This window comes from Lithobates pipiens, unplaced genomic scaffold, assembly GCF_037356315.1.
Source record: "Lithobates pipiens isolate NorthernLeopardFrog02 unplaced genomic scaffold, aLitPip1_a1.2 Scaffold_13, whole genome shotgun sequence".
NCBI classification, from domain to species: Eukaryota; Metazoa; Chordata; class Amphibia; order Anura; family Ranidae; genus Lithobates; species Lithobates pipiens.
This window is the reverse complement of record NW_027507718.1, coordinates 135,786,089-135,808,232: the sequence shown is the minus strand read 5'-3', so window position 1 is coordinate 135,808,232 and position 22,144 is coordinate 135,786,089.

Sequence of the window (22,144 nt, the reverse complement as noted above, 5' to 3'; positions counted from 1 at the left end):
CTTTCTGAACGTGTTTGACCCTCAGCCTGCATCTGGACTTACCTGCTATCTCCTGTGTTCGACCCCCGGCTTGTCTTGGATTATGCTTCTGTCTCAGCGTTCCTGGTACCTGTTGTCTTCTGATCTGGACTGTGTTTGACCCCTGGCCTGTCTCCTGGATTCTGCCTTTGCCTTATGGACTTGCTACTATTGCTTCTGGACCTTCCCACGGGACATCACCTTTCAGCTCTGCTCAAGCTACCTGCTGATCTACTAGCAAGTGACTGTCCTACTGGTAGCTTGTGCCTCTTGGTGCAACCACCCCCTGTGCCACCTTCAGGGGTGGTCTGCGCCGAGTCGCAACAGCGACCGCTCTCTGCATCTTGGCCTCGGTGAGTACATTTATATGATAGTACAAACCAGCCATGACAGAGGCCAACAGAGCGGGTTCTCCATTAGAAGTCCTGTGCCAGCAAGTCTCTGCACTCACAGAAGCAGTACAGAAACTACAGGATGGCTATGCACAGATCGACAGCAGGCTTCAGCGACTAGCTACAGCTCCGGCACCCACAAATCCTACGCAGGCCTCAGTCAGTGGTGCCTCCACACCTCATGACCAGCCTCCACCCGGTATGATGATGGCAGTACCCGAACCACGCCTGAGCGATTTTCAGGCGACCGAAAGAAATTCAGAGCCTTTAAAAATGCATGTTCCTTGTACTTGGCTTTGCAACCCAGGACCTTTTCTTTGGATATTGTCAAGGTCGGATTTATTATCTCTCTTTTGGCTGAGGAACCCCAGGCCTGGGCCCATAACCTTATGGAACAGAGAAGCCCCTTGTTAAACTCCATGGACACCTTCTTTGAGGCCATGGGACAATTATATGACGACCCTCAGCGTACTGCCACGGCTGAGGCTACCCTGCATGCTCTCTCACAGGGGAGAAGACCGGTGGAGGATTACACCGTTGAGTTTCGCAAGTGGTCAGCTGACACCGGCTGGAACGAGGCGGTCCTGCGTTATCAATACCGGTTAGGGCTTTCCGAGAGCCTAAAGGACGAGTTGGCCCGAGTAGAGACTCCTGCCTCCCTGGAGGAATTAATCCAGTTGGCCACAAAACTGGACAGACGGATGCGCGAGCGGCGCTCCGAACGCCTCCAGGCCCCTCGGCCTAGTTGGATGCTTCCTAAGGCCACTGTCCCGTATCCGCCCATCCCTCGGCTTCAGAAGGGGAGCCCATGCAGCTAGGTTTGGTCCGTCCTCGTCTCACCCCAGAAGAGCGACAACAAAGACGCCAAGCCAATCTGTGCTTATACTGTGGGGGGCTTGGACATTTCATTCACAGCTGTCCCGTGAGACCCCGTAAGTTGCCCCCACGGTGTATAATGAACTACCAGAGTATTGGTCCTGCTCAAACTTATGTGACTCTCTCTGTTTCCCTACAGCTGGCAGAAGAGAAGATCCCACTCCCAGCCGTGATTGACTCGGGGGCATGTAGTTGCTTTTTGGACATCTCCCTTGCACAGCAACTACGCATTCCAAGCCAGAATAAAGCAACACACCTTCTAGTCCATTTAGCAGATGGATCTCTGCCACACTCAGGTCCAGTAACACAGGAGACACTACCTTTGCTTACTATTACAGACTCTGGCCATAGAGAACTCCTACTCTTCGATCTAATATCATCTCCCATGTTCCCTATCATCCTGGGACATCCTTGGTTGTAGGCTCATGATCCCCAGATCAGTTGGAACAAAAAGGAAGTGTCCTTTACATCCGCCTACTGTATGCAGCATTGTTTTGATTCCATTCCAGCTCCTTGTATGACCGTGGCCCCCACCACTAATCACCTTCAGCACATTCCTCAGGCCTATTCCGAGTTTAAGGACGTCTTTGATAAAAAGAAGGCTGACCGTCTACCACCACACAGACCATATGACTGCCCCATTGAACTGTTACCCGGCTCTGAGATCCCTTTTAGACGAATATTCCCCTTATCCGAGACTGAACTAAAGCCTCTCAAAGCCTACACTGATGAAAATCTTGAAAAGGGGGTCATTCGCCCATCTTCTTCGCCAGCAGGGGCAGGTATTTTCTTAGTGGGAAAAAAGGACGGATCGCTTAGGCCATGTGTTGACTACAGGGAACTTAATAAAGTCACAATCAAAAATCGCTATCCACTTCCACTCATCCCTGAGTTATTCCAGTGCTTAGGATCTACCAAAATATTTTCCAAACTGGACTTGTGGGGGGCCTACAATCTCATTAGTATCCGTGCTGGGGATGAATGGAAGACAGCCTTCAGATCAGGGCCAGATTAACGTAGGGGCTATTGGAGCTGCAGCTCCAGGCCCCTACCTTAATATAGGCCCAGCAGGGACGGGCTGACCATTTGGATACTGCACTGCACGAGACGCTCCCTGTATCTCCTGCAGCAGTGGAGATCTGAACGTCAGGGGTGATGGGTGTGACGGGCAATCACAAGCACCATCACCACGACAGTCTCCCTCTATGGCTCTCTATTTCTTGAAGCAGCTGAAAGCCACTCCACAATCAGTGCTTGTAATTGCGATCCCCCCCCACTCTGATCACCCCAGACTGTCCATTAGATTCCTCCTGCTCTGGCCCCCCTTGTGTATGCAGTACTGACACCTTCTACTGCTCCATTCACCCAAAAAAGCATTGTGAAAAAGAAAAAGAAAACATAAAAAAACTCCAACAAATAATAATAAATTAAAAAAAATTATTCAAAAATGTAATTAATCATTAAAAAAATTAAGGGCTCATTCACATGAGTTCTTTTGCGCATACAGTGTGAATGAGTGGTTTGTTCAAAATATTTCATTTACTTTAACAAAATATTTATTTTCATAAAAAGACCCATCAAAACCCTCAGCACCAGGCCCATGATGCTTTTAATCTGGCCCTGCTTCAGATCGAGATTTGGCCACTATGAATATCTTGTTATGCCCTTTGGCCTGTGCAATGCCCCGGCCACATTTCAGCATCTAGTAAATGATATCTTCAGAGACTATCTTGATGATTTTATAGTGGTATATTTAGATGATATCCTTATTTTCTCTGCTTCTCTTGAACTCCAAAGGGTCCATGTGCGGAAAGTCCTCACCATCCTCCGACAACATCGGCTGTACCTTAAGGCGGAGAAATGTGAATTTGAGATAACTACAGTTCAGTTCTTAGGATTCGTCATTTCTACCGAGGGCATCTCCATGGACCCAAAAGATCAAGGCAATCTTGGAATGGCCTGCTCCAAGGGATAAGAAAGCCGTGCAAAGGTTTATAGGCTTCGCTAACTTCTATCGCAGATTCATCGCCGGGTTCTCTTCAATAGTCGCCCCCCATTACTCAGCTGACCCGCCAACACACCCGATTTCAGTGGTCTCAATAAGCCCAAGAAGCCTTTACCAAACGAAAGACCTTGTTCACCTCAGCTCCTATTTTACAGCATCCCGATCCAGTACTACCATTTGTACTGGAAGTAGATGCCTCCTAGACAGCCACAGGAGCCATCCTCTCACAACGACAAGGGCCTAAAGCTTTGTTACACCCGGTGGCTTTCGCATCTCAGAAGCTGACCCCACCGGAGAGGAATTATGACGTAGGCGACCGAGAACTATTGGCCATCAAGTTCGCTCTGGAGGAGTGGAGATACCTCTTGGAAGGAGCCACTCATCCCATCACAATATTCACAGATCACAAGAATCTTGAATATCTGCGGACTGGCAAGCGCTTAAGACCCCGTCAAGCCCGTTGGGCGCTGTTCTTTTCAAGATTCCAGTTCCATATCTCGTACCGGCCCGGATCCAAGAACAACAAAGAGGATGCGCTCTCACGCATGTTCCCTGAGTCCTCCCAGGTAACGGAACCTAGTACGATCTTGTCGCCTCACAACTTCCTTCTACTCCCACAGCCTGACTTACTTACGGCCATCAAAACAGCTTCTGTCCATTGTAATGACCCAGTCCTATCTACCTTGGAAAAACGTGACAACCTGTTTTGGGCCCGAAACAAGGTCTTCGTTCCCCTTGAGATTAGGACTCAAGTTCTAAAGACTTGTCATGATCACAAATTGGCCGGCCACTTTGCGACACAGAAAACAGCGGAACTGATCTCTCGTTCTTTCTGGTGGCCAGGTTGGAGACAGGACTGCCAGACTTACATTGCCTCTTGTGTACCGTGCCAGCGTAGCAAGGGTCCCAAGATCAAGCCCCGGGGCCTGTTAAGGCCTTTGCCCATTCCTGACAGGCCTTGGGCAGGCGTATCAATGGATTTTATTGTGGAGCTACCGCCCTCGGAAGGTTTCACCACAATTCTGGTAGTAGTCGACCGTCTTTCAAAGATGGCCCATTTCCTACCTATGGTCGGTACCCCCTCTGCTCTGGAAACTGCCAATCTCTTTATTAAGGAGGTTGTCAGGCTACATGGGGTTCCCAGCAGTATCACATCAGACAGAGGTCCACAGTTCACCTCTAGATTCTGGAGATAACTCTTCAATATACTGGAAATCAAGATCTGTTTGTCATCGGCATATCATCCCCAAAGTAACGGGCAAACTGAACGGACAAACCAAACCCTTGAGCAGTATCTTCGCTGCTTTTGTTCAGGATCTCAAAATGATTGGTCGGCCCTGTTGCCATATGCAGAATTCGCCTACAATAATTCAATTCATACAACTACCAGCCAGACTCCCTTTTGGATCAACTGTGGGTTTCACCCTTCTTTCCTCCCCAACTCCATTCCAGAATCCACTGTTCCTGCGGTCCAAGATCGGATATCCGCCATCCAATCTAATTTCCAAAGGATCCAGGAGACCAGACAGAAGGCCCAGGATGATTACAAGAAATACCATGATAGGGGAAGGAAGGAGAACCCTACCTTTAAAATTGGCGAGGAAGTCTGGCTATCTGCCACTAATCTTAAACTTCCTTGTCCCACACGCAAGCTGGGTCCCAGATTCATAGGACCATTCAAAATCAAAAGGGTAATAAATCCTGTAGCCTTTGAACTAGCTCTCCCTGAATCGTACAGGATACACCCGGTTTTCCATGCCTGCCTTTTGAAGCCATTGGTTCCTAGTCCTTTTCCTGGAAGAGAAGTGCCTCCTCCTCCACCCATCAAGATCGATGGAGAAGATGAATTTGAAGTGGAAGCTTTACTAGGATGCAGGAAAGTCGGTAGACAAATACAATACCTGGTAAAATGGAAGGGGTATCCTTCAGAAGATAACTCCTGGGAACCATCCAAGAACCTTCATGCACCCAAATTAATAAAGACATTCCATCAGCAACATCTGGAATTGATGGCTAGCTTGGGCGACCGGAGGCCGCCCCCTTGGGGGGGGGGGGGGGGGGCACTGTCATAGGATATATATCAAAGGTGGTAGTAACGGCGCACACCTACTATTGATTAATTGTACTTGTTGCAGGCACCTGCTATTCAGTATATTTTATATTTACAAGAATCTGTGTACATGTATGGGAGAATAAAAAGTGTGACATAAAAATGTCTACGTGATAATGTCTCTCATGAAATTATGAAAAGATTCTAATAACCGATGATAAACCAATATAAATATGAAGTAACCAATGATGTGTGAAAAAACGCACAACAAATATTCTGCAAGTATGAATCGCTGCCAATATGCGCAGGGGTATTATAAAAGCCCTACTACACGTATGAAAATTCTAATATACTTGGTGCGAAATGTACTTTAGTGCAAAACATTCATTGTAAAGTGCACAGTGCTTAAAAAAGTGCTGGAATGACAATATCTTAGTGAAAAAGTGCTGCTTGCTATTTAAAGTGCCATAATTTATATATATTTTTACAGTCCTTATGCATTTATAAAATCGCTAAATGGAAGCATGCGGTATATAAGTTGATATAAAAAGTCCAACGGCAGAAAAGACAATAGAGCTCCAGTAAAAAGTTCTTCTAAAACAAAGGTGACAGTGTGCTTCAGGATTCCTGGATTGCAACCGGTGCGATTTTCGTGTAAAAAGACAATAATCCGCACTCACCAGCTCCCCCTCCCCTTAAGGGGTTAATGCGCCTCCACAGTGCGAGCCCCTGTGCTGCTATACTGAGCTGGTCCGGTTAATTATCCAGTGATAATCCAAGGATTTCCTCATTAAAAGCAAGATGAGGCAAACATAGTGTAATCCAGAAAGCGGGAGTCCAAGGTCAAGCCAGAGGTCGGGTCATGCAGATCACAGGAACAGACGTGGGAATCCAGTATTTTAACAATTTTATTAAATAAATCAGTATTTACGTCCGATGACGAAACGCGTAGGGCGTGGTCTAAGGTGTATGCACTCTCGTACAGCGGCGGTGAATTCAAACACGCTGTGACTCATATTGAACTATTGAAACGTTTGGTTTATCTTCTACTGTGTGAGTAGCTTTCTACTGATTTATTTAATACAATTTTTAAAATACTGGATTACACTATGTTTGCCTCATCTTGCTTTTAATGAGGAAATCCTTGGATTATCACTGGATAATTAACCGGACCAGCTCAGTATAGCGGCACAGGGGCTCACACTGTGGAGGCGCATTAACCCCTTAAGGGGAGAGGGAGCTGGTGAGTGCGGATTATTGTCTTTTTACACGAAAATCGCACCGGTTGCAATCCAGGAATCCTGAAGCACACTGTCACCTTTGTTTTAGAAGAACTTTTTACTGGAGCTCTATTGTCTTTTCTGCCGTTGGACTTTTTATATCAACTTATATACCGCATGCTTCCATTTAGCGATTTTATAAATGCATAAGGACTGTAAAAATATATATAAATTATGGCACTTTAAATAGCAAGCAACACTTTTTCACTAAGATATTGTCATTCCAGCACTTTTTTAAGCACTGTGCACTTTACAATGAATGTTTTGCACTAAAGTACATTTTGCACCAAGTATATTAGAATTTTCATACGTGTAGTAGGGCTTTTATAATACCCCTGCGCATATTGGCAGCGATTCATACTTGCAGAATATTTGTTGTGCGTATTTTCACACATCATTGGTTACTTCATATTTATATTGGTTTATCATCGGTTATTAGAATCTTTTCATAATTTCATGAGAGACATTATCACGTAGACATTTTTATGTCACACTTTTTATTCTCCCACACATTTAAACAGATTCTTGTAAATTAAATATAAAATATACTGAATAGCAGGTGCCTGCAACAAGTACAATTAATCAATAGTAGGTGTGCGCCGTTACTACCACCTTTGATATATACTCACGTTATTCACCTTTTGGGTGAATTTAAATGGTAGTGACAGCCCCTTTCTCTTACCACTAGGGTTTTATTTTTATTTTTTGGAGTTTGGGTTGTTCACCTCCAGGTGTAGTTTTATTAATAATCTAGGGTCCATAGCACACCTTTACCCCTTCTTCCTTTTTTTACTGTCATAGGATGCGCACGGGTAAAGCGCTCTGGCGCACAGCTGTGTGCAATAGGAATAAACTAAAGCACACAAGCACACACACACACAGGGTGTGACCCCTCACTGACCTATAAAGGAAGTGAGGTCATCCAAACACACTGCTGGTTTGTCTTCAGCTTCCTGTGTTTCCCACGGCTGTTCCTGTGATCTGCATTACCCGTTGTGACCTGGATTGCCTCATCGACCTCGCTGATCTTCTCCTGACCCGACCTCTGGCTTGACCTTGGACTCCCGCTTTCTGAACGTGTTTGACCCTCAGCCTGCATCTGGACTTAACTGCTATCTCCTGTGTTCGACCCCCAGCTTGTCTTGGATTATCCTTCTGTCTCAGCATTCCTGGTACCTGTTGTCTTCTGATCTGGACTGTGTTTGACCCCCGGCCTGTCTCCTGGATTCTGCCTTACGGACTTGCTACCATTGCTTCTGGACCTTCCCATGGGACATTACCTTTCAGCTCTGCACAAGCTACCTGCTGATCTACTAGCAAGTGACTGTCCTACTGGCAGCTTGTGCCTCTTGGTGCAACCACCCCCTGTGCCACCTTCAGAGGTGGTCTGCGCCGAGTCGCAACAGCGACCACTCTCTGCATCTTGGCCTCGGTGAGTACATTTATATGATACCAGTAAGCAAGTGGTTAATAAAGAAATTGTCAAAAACTTACTGTCTTTATTCACTTTGCACGCTTTTTTGGTAAATGGGTATGGGGACTATGTACCCCATACTCATTCACATGGGGGGGTTCTGCGGGCCCCCTTGTTAAAGTCCCCCACCTGCAAACTCCCACAACCACCGTCAGAGTTGTGGGGAAGAGGCCCTTGTCCCCATCAACATAGGGACAAGGTTGTTAGGAGAATACCTGTAATGAGTGAAGACCAATGGCCGACAACGTCAGGCAAGCTAAAGTCTCAGGTCTGTAAGAGATAGGAAAATCTGAATGCTAGACTAATGATCAGTGTTGAGGTTATAAGCCAAGGTTTGTGCAGGAAAGTTTTGTAGTCGAGGTCACAAGCCAAGGTCGATGCAGGAGGAGAGTTTCGTAGTCGGGGTCACAAGCCAAAGTCGATTCCAAACAGCAATTTTTTTTTCATTCTTTTATTTAAAATGTATCAAAAATAAATACATAGTCCAACAAAACTTTTGTTTCCAGATTTTCACATTTTTACATAAGTAAAACAAACAAAGAAAAAAGAAACAAGAATTTTCATATCATCACAAACCCGCCCACATCCTCCCATTCCACCTTATTCCACCCCCTCCTCCATATCATATTTACATAAACAACCAAACCACTCAATTTATTCAAAAAATAAAGACAAAATAAAATCTCTCTCTCAACCCTAATCCCTATAGTAACACAATTTCTCCTTTACGCTGACCCTTCACCAACATCTCATTTCCTCTGAAAAATAGAAAAAAGGTAATTAATATAAACACATATATTGTTTATATCCAGTACTTCCGTTGTCTAAAACACCAAATTTCCTGCACTTTTACAAGACCAAAATTCTTAAAGAGGAAGTAAACCCTGATGAGTTTACTTCCTCTTTCATTCCCTGCAAAGGTAAAGCATAATGGACTACTATGCATCGCATAGTAGTCCATTATGTGTCACTTACCTGATACAGGAGCCAGCGATGTCACCGCTGTCCCCTGTAGTCCGGTGCATTCATCTTCTCGGTGGGTCTCGCTGCTCCGCTGCTGTAATCACGGCTTCGCCTGAATGACGTCACTCCCGCGCATGCGCATGGGAGCCGCCACGCGCGGCATATCGCCGTTGACGGGTGCGGCGCTCAGTGCGCCTGCGCGCCGCTGTCTACGGCGCATGCGCCGTAGACAACGGTGCCTGTCTTTTGGCTAATATCTCCTAAACCGTGTAGGTTTAGGAGATATTTCTTGGACCTACAGGTAAGCCTTAATCTAGGCTTACCTGTAGGTCAAAGTGTGTTGTAAGGGTTTACAACCACTTTAACATCAAAGTCCATAGAAGTATAACCTCCGACGGACCATGGCCATACACTCCTTCACACTCACCATTTCTCTCCTAAAAACTAAAATATTTCTTAGATCCCACAAACACTCCTTCACACAGTTAACCAACAACCATAACACTCATCTTCATCTCCTCTAAATTACACAACCCATACACAATCATCTCATACGTTCCACCCCAGTCAGCTACTTAATCAATCCTCTCAACTTCCTCCATACTTTCTTTGCAAATTCACACTTCCATAATAAATGAACGTTTCTTTTGTCTATTTGTCAGATCGCTAACACATACAATCCGCCATACCTTCTCAATTTTAGCCTCAATTTTAGCCTCATTCAAACCCCCTATTATTTCCAACACACGACCGGTCGGAATATTTCTGACGGCGTTCCGCTGAAACTGTCTTGCCTACACACGATCACACCAAAGTCTGACCGTCTAGAACGCGGTGACATACAACGGGACTAGAAAAAGGAAGTACAATAGCCAGTAGCTGCCCATGTGTCATTTTTGGTCCATCGGAACAGCATACAAACGGTTTTCCCGATGGGAATTGATTCCGTCGGAAAGATTTAAAACATGTTCTATGTCTAAATTGTCTAAAAAAAAAAAGTCAGATGAAGCCCGCACACGATCGGAATATCCAATGAAATGATTTCGTCTGACTTTTTCTGCCGGAAAGTCCGAACGTGTGTACACAGCATTAATCCTGTTTTTCATTCACACCACAGCTCTTTACTTACATCTTCCAACCCGTACCTCCTTATTCCTCTCTCAACTCTCACATAAAACCACGGTGGGTTAAAACAAACAGGCTTCCTCAAATCACACTCCAGCAACTTACATTTCCTCAGTACTCCCCCTCCCACATACCTCAAAAAACACCCAGACAAACTCTCCAGTTTACTAAGTCTCACACACACGCTTATATATCTCTGTACCAAAAATCTTTCAATGCACACCCCCCCTTTTCCCCCATTCAACTTATCTTTCCCCACTTTTTCTCTCTTAAGTTTCTCCATTTTGGATGACCAAAAAAAGGTAAAACATAACTTTACAATTTTTTTAAATACCCTATCTGGCGCTGGAAAGACATAATACAAAAACAATAAAATCGGCAAAAGAACAGACCAAAATTTAACTCCAACTTCCCCCTCACATCTTCCCAACATTTCCTACCATACAAATCACAATCAAGCTCTACTCCAAGGATCCTTAGACCTCCTATACATTCTTTCCATCCACAAGACACCATATCACTCCACACTTTAAACACTATACACTCGCTCTTGTCCATATTCACCCTAAATCCACTTGCCATACAAAACACATCTACTAACAATTTCACCCTTTTCAAACCTGCCACAGTCCTGCATAACACAGTACCATCATCTATATACCCAATCACACTCAGATACTTCCACTCCCCTCACTATTTTATCTTTTTTCAACATACGCAACAGCGGCTCTATCACCAAAACAAACAGCACCGGGGACAATGGGAAGCCCTGCCTCACACCCGTTAGCCATCCATTCACAAGCACCCTACTAACTATTCCCCTATACATACCTCTAATCCATCCAATCATCCTCTCTGGTACAACCATCTTACTCAATACCTTAAACATGAAATCATGCACTACCCAATCGTATGCTTTTTCAAAATCAATTGCTAATAAAGCTATTCCTTGTCCCCTGCTCTTACACCACCACAACGCATCCCTTAAACTCACCAAACTTTCTGCAATGTTTCTTCCAGGAACTGCACACACCTACTCTTCACACAACATTTCCCCAATCACCTCTCTCATTACATCAGCCATCATTTTTGCATTGATCTTATAATCCACATTCAATACTGAAATGGGCCTACAATTTTTCAAATCTCTCCTATCCACCTTTTTATACAGCAAGACAATAACACTCTCATACATAGATTTTGATAACCTTCCACTCACCAACACTTCCTTACACACATCAAAAAACACACCAACCTATTACTTCCCAAAAAGCATAGTAAAAATCCACCAGTAACCCATCACTTCCTGGTGATTTCCCAAGCATATAACCCAGAATAACACTTTCTCACCTCCTAATTAAATACTCTTATTCCTGCCCACTTCCTTCCCACTCTTATCTAACACATTCTTCATTTCCATCCTCCCTCCAAACACCTGAAAAATAACCTTGTACACTTCTCATCTTTCTCCTTAACTTCTATTTTAGCCTGTGACAGGGCTGGACTGGGACAAAAATGTGGCCCTGGACTTCATCCAGACCGGCCCACTTTAATTTTGCAAACATGCACAAAAACAGTATATAAAGTATATGCAATTGCTCATGGTGCACCAACCCAAGATCGGCCCTGCAAAGTGGGGACAAATTTGGTCCAGGGACAGTGTCTTCAGTTCAGGGACTGTCCCTGGAAACCAGGGATGCCTGGCCACCCTAGGCTAGTAGGCAGCAGGCCCCACAGGTCCCCGGCCAGCTCCCAGCAGGACCCACAGCCAGTGGGCCCTACTGGGAGCTGGACACAGACCTGTAAGTCCTGCCAGCCACTGACCTGTGGGTCCTGTTGCTGCTGACCTGTGGGTCCTTCCGGGAGCTGGCCATGGCCTGTGCGCCACAGACCATGGCCAGCTCCCAGCAGGACCTACAGGCTAGCTTCCAGCAAGACCCACAGTGTTAAGGTCTTTTTTGATGTAATGGGGGGGGTAGATAGATGGCATGTGGGGTGGACCTGGGGGTGTCAGGGTCTCTCTCCTCAGCGCTGAAAGCTGCCAGTGCCAGCTCAGCAGGTCCTTGCATGGCCTCCTCTAGTCATGGGGGGGTGACGTTCCTGTCCTGGGGGCTGGGGTCAAGTAAAGTTTCAGCCCGAGCCAGTCACATGGGTCCCAAGTCCCGAATCACTGGCACACTCTGCCTCCAAGTTGTAGTTTCCTGGCTTTGCTGCTTTCCCACCCACCAGGAGTGTGAACATGGAGTGAACTACAACTCCCAGAATGCAACAGCATGCGTCCTGAGGGGAAATGCTGCCCGCCCCTGGCAGTACAGTGGAGCTCAAATTAATGGCTGCGTGGGCATCGCAGCCATTACTATGACAGGCTGACATTAAAAATGGCCCACTGAGCCATGAGCCCACTGGGAAACACCTGGTAGTCCCATTGGCCAGTACATGCCTGGCCTGTGACACAATCTTCCTCCCTTTTGCTTCCAGACACTCATTCAACTTTTCTCTTGCCTCCCCAATCTCCACGGACACATCCTCCCCAAACTCCCTCATTTTCAAATAATCAAACCTTTTTTTCATACATTAACCTTTCTTTCCTTGCTTTCTCAAACCCTTTCTTACAAAAAACTCATTTGTACTCATTTTTATCCATTCCCACCATTCCATCATGCTCCCAAAATCCTTCTTTCTTCCTTTCAGCTTAAAAAAAAACTATCATACTCTTCTCTTGTTATCACATCCTCCAACAAACTCACATGCAACTTCCATACCCCTTCCCATACAAACCTCCATCACATGTACTTACTCCACAATCAATTCTGCCATGATCCATGAAAGACATCCTCTGTACTGAAAAAGACCTCCTTCAAATTTCTAGACAAAAGAAAAATCAATACGTGAGAACACTTTCCCACTAGAACTAAAAAAAAAGTTGGTCCCCCATCACTCCCAGTATCCTCTAACTTAAACATTTTTACAATATCCCCTAGCTCCCTCCCCAAACTATCCATTTTACTACCAACACCAGCCCCCCCCCACTACCCACCCTATCTCCACCCCTAATAATACAATTACAGTCACCTACCAAAAAGGTAGGTTCCCTCCCTCCCAAAAATTATTTAAATGTATCAAATAAAGAAAGTCTTTCATGCTTGTTAGCAGCACCATAAATACAAAAAAAAAAAAAAGGAAAAACCACGCCCCCAAAATCAAAAAAGACCAGCACATACCAGCCTCAGTCCACATGCACAACCCTCTTATTTTTTAAATTGTTACTCTTAAATAGCACACACACCCTCCATTTCTTTTATTATATAAGGATCAAATAGCTGGTCCCTGAGTCCAGCCAGCAACCTTGGGCTCCTCACTCAAATTACACTTCTGTAAACATAGGATGTCACAGGGCAATGCAGCAAAAAGTTTAAAAATAGCCACCCTCCTGTATACAGACTTTATACTGTGAACATTGAGTGAGAAGATCTTTAAATTTATCATCTAAAACAAAGACAAAGCCCCAAACAAAAGGCCTTGAGGTACAGACATCGTTTGTTACCCATTATGCATCTGCCTCTTGTTCCAGTCTGGGTTCTCAGGGTCTATTTTCCTTTTAAGGAAGCTTGACTTAGATCCATCTCCTACTGCACTGGCTCCTCAGTACTTGGACCTGCAACATCATCCCCATCAGCTTCCACCACCTCCCTTTCCTGCTCACCCTCCATTATCAGGGCCTCGGGCACACACATCGGAATGTATGTCCCCCACAGCAGCATCAAGAGGTTCACCGGGAAGATCCTCGGCAGGGTCCGCTTCTACTAATCCAGGGGGAACTTCAGTGGCTTTACCACCCTTTACAGCATCAATGTAGGTGGCTTTACCTCCCACACTCTCCGTACTCTTAGCTCCTCCACTAGGTTCCTGATCCCGTGGGCCTGATGGACTCTCCTGGGGTACCTTTGGGCAGTTTATCGCCCGATGACATTTGCTACCAAAAAAGTGATATTTTCACAAAAATGCACTCTTTCTCAAATACATTATTTTACCCTTTTCCACATTTTCCATCATTTGCCATGTAGTTGCCCACCCCATTAATTTGTTCAGATCTTCTTGCAAGGTTTCCACATCCCACAGAGACGTTATTGTCCTGCTTAGCTTAGTATCGTCCGCAAATACAGAGATTGAACTGTCTATCCCATCCTCCAGGTCGTTTATGAACAAATTAAATAGGATTGGTCCCAGCACAGAAACATGGGGGACCCCACTTTCTACCCCTGACTATTCAGAGTGCTCCCCATTTATCACTACCCTCTGAACGTGCCTTGTAGCCAGTTTTCACTGTGTACTCACCCTATGGTCCATGCCAATAGACTTACTTGTGCAGTAAACATTTATGGGGAACTATGTCAAATGCTTTTGCAAAATCCAGATACACCACGTCTACAGGCCTTCCTTTATCTAGATGGCAGCTCACCTCCTCATAGCAGGTTATTAGATTGGTTTGGCTATGATGGTCACGTTGCCGATTGTCACTTACCACAAGTTGTGGATTGTCACTTGCCATGTCACCCGCCACATGTTGTGGATTGCCACTTGCCACACACTGCGGATTGTCAATTGCCACATCACCTGCCACACATTGCCGATTGTCATTTGCCATGTCACCTGCCACATGTTGTGGATTGTTACTTGCCTGCTAAGGTGCAGATTGTCCCTTGCCAGTGTGAAGACAGGCAGCAGAGAGCTGATGTACATATTGCAGTTGAACACAACTATAAAGTACCCAGGGTTTCCTTTATGGCATTGGAACGTGTCCACGTCCCTCAACAAGGAGGTGACTGGAATAAGATCTTACTCCAGCTTGAGCAAAGGTGGATCTTCAGACTGCAGGCTACCATACCTCCAGGTCTGAACGATTCGATCTCCTTTGCACCCGTTCTCAAAGGTTTTGCATCAGGCAAAACACAGTAAAAGCCTTTAACCACGATTTCGACATAAACATTTCTATTGTAGTTTTTTTTTTTTTGTGATAATTTTGGCCAGCCTCAACATAATGCATTGCTCTCTTTGAATATGATAATAAAAACATAATACAGCCTAACTGATAACATAAATCTTGACTGCTTTAATAGCATATATTTGATTTATGTTGCTATAGTCACAGATTAGATTCCCGTGCCCTCTGTGTGTCTTGTTCTTGTTGGGATTTTGTGTCCATGTGTCTTCACGGCAGGAAAAGAGGCATTTCCAACTGCCTCACATATGCTCCTTTGATGGGTGAAATACCTTTTTCACCAGCAAGATGGAGCTCCTTCTTCCTGGCAGCAGATTTCCGGATCACTTCCGGACGTTTGTGTTCTCACGCGTGCACCATCTGCAAATGTGATATGTGATAATGTAGTAATTTTGGCCAGCCTCAACATAATGCACTGCTCCCTTTGAATATGATAAAAAAACATAATACAACTGATAACATAACGATCTGTTATCACCCCTGCACAGTCCCCATTCCCCTTCAGTTAGAACAGAAATTAGGACACACTTAACCCCTTCACTGCCAGTGACATTTTAACAGTAATCAATGCATTTTTAATTGCACTGCTCGCTGTATTAATGGCAATGGTCCCAAAAATGTGTCAAAATTGTCTGACGTGTCCGCCATAATGTCGCAGTCCCGATAAAAATCGCAGATTGCCGTCAATACTAATAAAAAAAGATTACTAATAAAAATGCTATAACTATCCCCTATTTTTTTAGACGCTATAACTTTTGCGCAAACCAATCAATATACGTTTATTGCAGGTTTTTTTTACCAAAAATATGTAGAAGAATACTGAGGGAACAAAAATTATTTCTATATATTTTTGGGGGAAATTTATTATAGCAAAATGTAAAAAATAATGTGTTTTTTTTCAAAATTTACGCTTTTTGTTCATAGCGCAAAAAATAAAAACCGCAGATGTGATCAAAAGAAAGCTCTATTTGTGGGAAAAAAAGGGCATCCGCGCAATTGTCAGTTAAAATGACGTAGTGCCGAATCGCAAAAAGTGCTCTGGTCAGGAAAGGGGCCGAATCTTCTGTGGCCGAAGCGGTTAACTTATTCCCCACTTATCATATTTTGACAATTTTTTCCCTAAAACCACACTGTAATAAATTATTATAAAATAATTACTAGGACCTTTGCTGCAGGTACGTGGAATGCCCCCTTTTCCACTTACCCTCTGGCTGCCTCGCTTGTGGCCTCTTGTTTGCCACATGTGAGTGGATCTCCCCCATTGGAGCATGTACGGGACTTATTTATAAGGGAACTCCGGCCAGAAGGATGTTCTGTGTGCATCCTTCATTAGTAAATATGTTGTCTTTTTAATTTGCTCCTACGTGTGTAGGAGGGACTTTGCATTGTTAAAGTTTATATGGTTAATATATGAATGACTGTACATGTTTTTTGACAGCAAATTAAATCCCTGAGGAAGACTTTGACCACGCATGTTAAAACGCGTTGGGAATTTGCATTTTTTTTAATACTGATAAAATATTGTTGCATAATTGTAATACTGTAAAATTGAATATTCACGCATATCTCTGACCAGAGCTCATATTTTGTGTGTGTTCATAACCTGTTCACTATTTAAAAAAAAAAATCTTTTTAATTTTCTGATTTCTGCTGTGGAAAAACCCGCTGGGGAGATGCAGAGAGATAATGTAATCTCTCTGCTGCCCATGGCTGCACAGTGAGGGTGAAACTGCAGTGATGCAGGGCGGGCAGGAAGAGATGATGTAATCGCTCTGTTCTCCCGCCTGCCGGCTCGCTGACTGGTCAACCTGTCAGCTCACCTGTCGACTGGCCTGCCCACTCACTCACGCACCCACCCGTTCACTCACCTGCTGACTGGCCTACTCACCCGCTGACTTGCTCGCTTACCTGCTGGCCCATAACTAAGTTTGGGGGGGGGGGGGCAATTGCCCCCCTGGATCCGCCCCTGTGGTACGGCATGATGCATACGTATCTGCCTGTATTTCTCAGCATTGAGGACACCATTGATCCTGACCAATTGTCCAACTTCATTTACATAAGTGCATCTCCAGATTTACAAGTAACATCCACCATGGTTCACTGTTGCCTGCAGACACTCATTACTGTACATCTTAATTGGCCTTCTGCATTCCTGGAGCTTCCCCACATTGCTTTAGGACATATCATGACTTGGGGGTAATGCAGAAGGCCAATTAAGATGGGACCATATATAAATGCAATAAAACTTTATAATTCACTTAATTGTTGATAAAAAAAACTGACCTACAAGAAGCCAACTTATACCAAGCTGTCATGGTTATGCAATAGAGTTCGTCTGCTTACCTGTCTCCATGTGTTCATTTCTAGAGACCAGCCGAGCCTCACCTGACTGCTTTTATAATCCATCCTCTGGCATGGCTCCACCCTAGCTCCTATCAGACTACTCTATATTAACCTGTGCACTGCTAGCCAATCCTGCTGATCAACCTTTGTGTGTTAGCTTCCTGTTACCTGCCGTGTGCTCTTCTACTGTTTTCCGTTACCGACTTTGGCGTGTCCTGACTATCCCTGTTTGCCTGTGATCCTGACCTTTTGGCGTGTCCCCGACTATTCTTGTCTGCTTGTGGCCTTGACCTTGGCTTTTTCCCTCACCATCCCTATCCTCCTGTTGCCTACTGTGGGTGCGAGCTGGGGGACCCTGGGGGTCGCGACCTGGAGCCAGTTGCAGCCAAGTCCATCCTCACCACTCGAGGCTCTGGTGAACACCTGCTGGCTCTTAGACTCCGTGCCCCAGGGAATCTTATGCTCTAACCCCGATGGGATCCATCTTGGTGTTCTGACGGCCCTGCCTTCCTATCACCTTGACCCCTGTCCGCAGCAGTCAGCCATAGGGTCCACAACCTTGCAGTGCACTCCTAAGCCCTACGGTGTGCATCTGTCACCTGGGCTCTAGGTGACCTGACACAGGCATTGAGATACAATGTCTGGTTCATATTGTGTTCCCATTTACCCATATAGGGTAGTTTTTTGGAGGTGGTATTTAACAGGTCTCCAAGATGTGGCAAGAGGTCTTGAGTTTCCTGCATATGTATTCCATAGGTGTCGTTGTTAAGTTAGAGTGGCGTTTTAAAGAATTTAGAAAATGTACTATTTGTGTATAGCAATAGACCTCTGTATTGGGTAATTGACACTTTTCCTGTAGTATTTGTCTTGACAAGATGCCTTGGTCATTACACAGGTTTGCTATACATAGAAGCCTTTTGTTCGTCCACCAAGCACAGCTTGTGGGGGGAAGACTCAGAGTGAAAGCAGAGTTGTTGCCTACCACATTGTCAGGGCTGGCTTAGCCCTTCCTCCTCTGGGCTGGCCGCTTAGCTGTCGGCTAATTGCCAGCTCTCTTCTCTTTCCAGTTACCAGCTGCTCCCGATGATGCTCGTCTGACCTGTCTATTTAAAGCCTTCCAGCTCACTCTTTTCTTTGCCTTCACGTTGGTCACATCACTAGGAACCATCTCCTGCTGTTTGTTTCAAGACTGGCTTGCTGACATCCCTCCTGGCTTCTATCCTGCTTGCAGTTGCTCTCCTTGGATCCCTGATGTCTGGACTGGCTGATTACCCGATCTGGTTTATGAACTTTGGACTGGCTGACTACCTGATCTGGCTACTGGACTCTGGCTATGCTTGACTACGCTTTTTCCTATTTACCTTTTTATTTTTATTAATAAACAAGCGTGATTTGATTGTACTTCTGTCTCTGTCTGTTTCATGGTTCCTGACACAAAATTTAGAGGCATCCCCCACAGTAATTGCTTTCTAACTATATTGGATTCTATGTACCGTATATACTCGAGTATAAGCCGAGATTTTCAGCCTCTTTTTTGAGGCTGAAAGTGCCCCCCTCGGCTTATACTCGAGTCATCGCTGTCTGCCCGCTCGATCAGCGTGTCGAGCAGACAGACAGCGGCCATTCTATGATTCAAAAGCCGCGCCTCCGGCTCCGCCTTCGCCTGTGATAGGCGGAACACTGAATTTCCCAGCAGCCTGTGTTCCGCCTATCACGGGCCTCGTCTCATCCTCGTACTACGGACGAGGATGATACGACGTCCGTGATAGGCGGAACACAGGCTGCTGGGAAATTCAGTGTTCCGCCTATCACAGGCGAAGGAGGAGGCGCGGCTTTTGAATTTTACAATGGCCGCCGACGAAGAGGGCACGGGACGGAGGCAAGGCAAGGCACGGCACGGTACGGGACGGGACGGGACGGGACGAAGGCAAGGCAAGGCACGACACGGGACGGAGGCTCGGGACAAAGGCTCGGGACACAGGTAGGCTGGACACACACACACACACACACACACACACACACACGGATGGAGACACACACACACGGATGGATGGAGACACACACACACAGGGATGGATGGATGGATGGAGACACACACACACAGGGATGGATGGATGGATGGAGACACACACACACAGGGATGGATGGATGGATGGAGACACACACACACAGGGATGGATGGATGGATGGACACACACACACACAGGGATGGATGGATGGATGGACACACACACACACAGGGATGGATGGACGGACACACAGGGATGGACGGACACACAGGGATGGACGGACACACACACAGGGATGGACAGGCATGTCTCACCCTCGGCTTATACACGAGTCAATAAGTTTGCCAGTTTTTTTGGGGGTAAATTGGGGGCCTCGGCTTATATTCGGGTCGGCCTATACTCGAGTATATACGGTATATCTCTCCATGTATGTGAACATGTCCATATTTGGCCAATGATGCCACTTCACCCTTTGTGTACTTCAGTGGCACAGACGTAGAGATGCAATTCAGCGTGAAAGAAAATACATGATTAGAGGTGCATCTTGGGCTCCCAGGCACCAAAGTAAACAAAGAGGTGACACCCAGGTGATGTCAATGACTGAATACGCAGTGCAGGAATGAGTCACTAGTTGTTGGGATGCCGGAAGGTGCCAGCTTATTAACAAGCGACTCCTAATTTATACATTCATTAGAGATAGCGAGTGGCTAGGCCACAAGACATTTTACAAATAACTTCTTTTCTTTTTTGGGGGGGGGGGGGGGGGGGAGTGACTTGCATTAAATTTTATGCCATATTTACTGCATGTTTTTTGGAAATTACCACATAAAAGGAATTCACTGACATTTTCATTATTGCATGACATATATGGATAAAATGGGTTACATGATTGAAATATTGCATGCAATTTTGGTTTGTGAATTGAGCTACTGTCTAAAACACATATGACTTGTGAAATACTAACAGCTGATTTATTTATAGTAAGTATTTTGAGTATGTTGATGTCAGAATACGAGAGCCTGTTCCCCCAAGGGACTTATGTTTTGTACCATGGTCTTTTAGAAGTTGTGTATGTGCAAATAAAGAATTTTTCGATGTCAGTGATGTAGCAGACTCATTTTCTGTTTTTCCATATATATTATATATATATATATATATATATATATATTTTGTATTTCAGGTCTGTTAAGCCCATAGTCTGGGTTTTGTTTATCATGATAATCCAATTTTTCTATTTCTGCTATTGATTATATTTTCCTAGCGATTCTGTTTTAGCTTTGTTAATACATAAAGGCTAACTCCTTAGGCTTGGTTCACACTGCCGTGACCTGGGATCTGACTTGTGGGACTCCCAAGTCATGTGACATGTGAAATCCCATGTTGGTTAATAACGGCAGAGTTCCACCCAAAAATGGAACGTCTGCTTTAAGGGAAGGTGACCTGCTGACATGCCACATTTGGCATGTCATTTTTTTTGGGGGGGAGGGGGGGGTGCAGAAACCCTCTTTTTAGAGAGATCACCTCTCCCCCCCTCCCACTCGGCAATCATCTGGGACATGTCACAGGTCCCAGATGATTGCCCGGCCAGTCACAGCATGGCTCGCACAGTGCGTGCCCGGCGGTGCCCACAGTGACAATGCCGCTACAGAGACGGGGGGGGGGGGGGGGGGCGACGACTTCATTCCCCCGCATCACTGGACCCTGGGAAGTGTGCAATTATTAAAAGTCAGCAGCTGCGGTATTTGTATTTGCTGACTTTTACATTTTATTTTATTGCAACCTGTACTACTTCAAGGCTACTTCTATCTGACTGCTTCAAAGTCGTATCAAGTAGTACTTAAGATGCCAACAAGTTGCCTGGCAAAGTTACATAGTAGATGAGGTTGAAAAAAGACAAGTCCATCAAGTACAACCTATGTGTGTGATTATATGTCAGTATTACATTGTATATCCCTGTATGTTGCAGTCGTAGCAGGTGCTTATCTAACAGTTTCTTGAAAATATCAATGCCCCCCACTGAGACCACTGCCTGTGGAAGGGAATTCCATATCCTTGCTGCTCTTACAGTAAAGAACCCTCTACGTAGTTTAAGGTTAAACCTCTTTTCTTCTAATTTTAATGAGTGGCCACTAGTCTTGTTGAACTCCCTATTGCAAAAAAAGTTTTATCCCTATTGTGGGGTCACCAGTATGGTATTTGTATATTGAAATCATATTCCCTCTCAACCATCTCTTCTCCAGAGAGAATAAGTTCAGTGCTCGCAACCTTTATTCATAACTAATATCCTCCAGACCCTTTATTAGCTTTGTTGCCTTTCTTTGTACTCTCTCCATTTCCAGTGCATGCTTCCTGAGGACTGGTGCCCAGAACTGGACAGCATACTCTAAGTACTGTAAGCAAGACCAGAGTCTTGTAGAGCGGGAGAATTATTGTTTTATCTCTGGAATTAATTCCCTTTTTAACCACTTGCCGACCATCCGCCGCAGTGGTACTACGGCAGAGGGGCACGGCTGGGCGAAAAACAACGTTATGTAAAATCGCTTCCCCCTGTGACCACTATAGCACTGATTGCTGTATTAATGCCAATGGTCCCAAAAATGTGTCAAAATT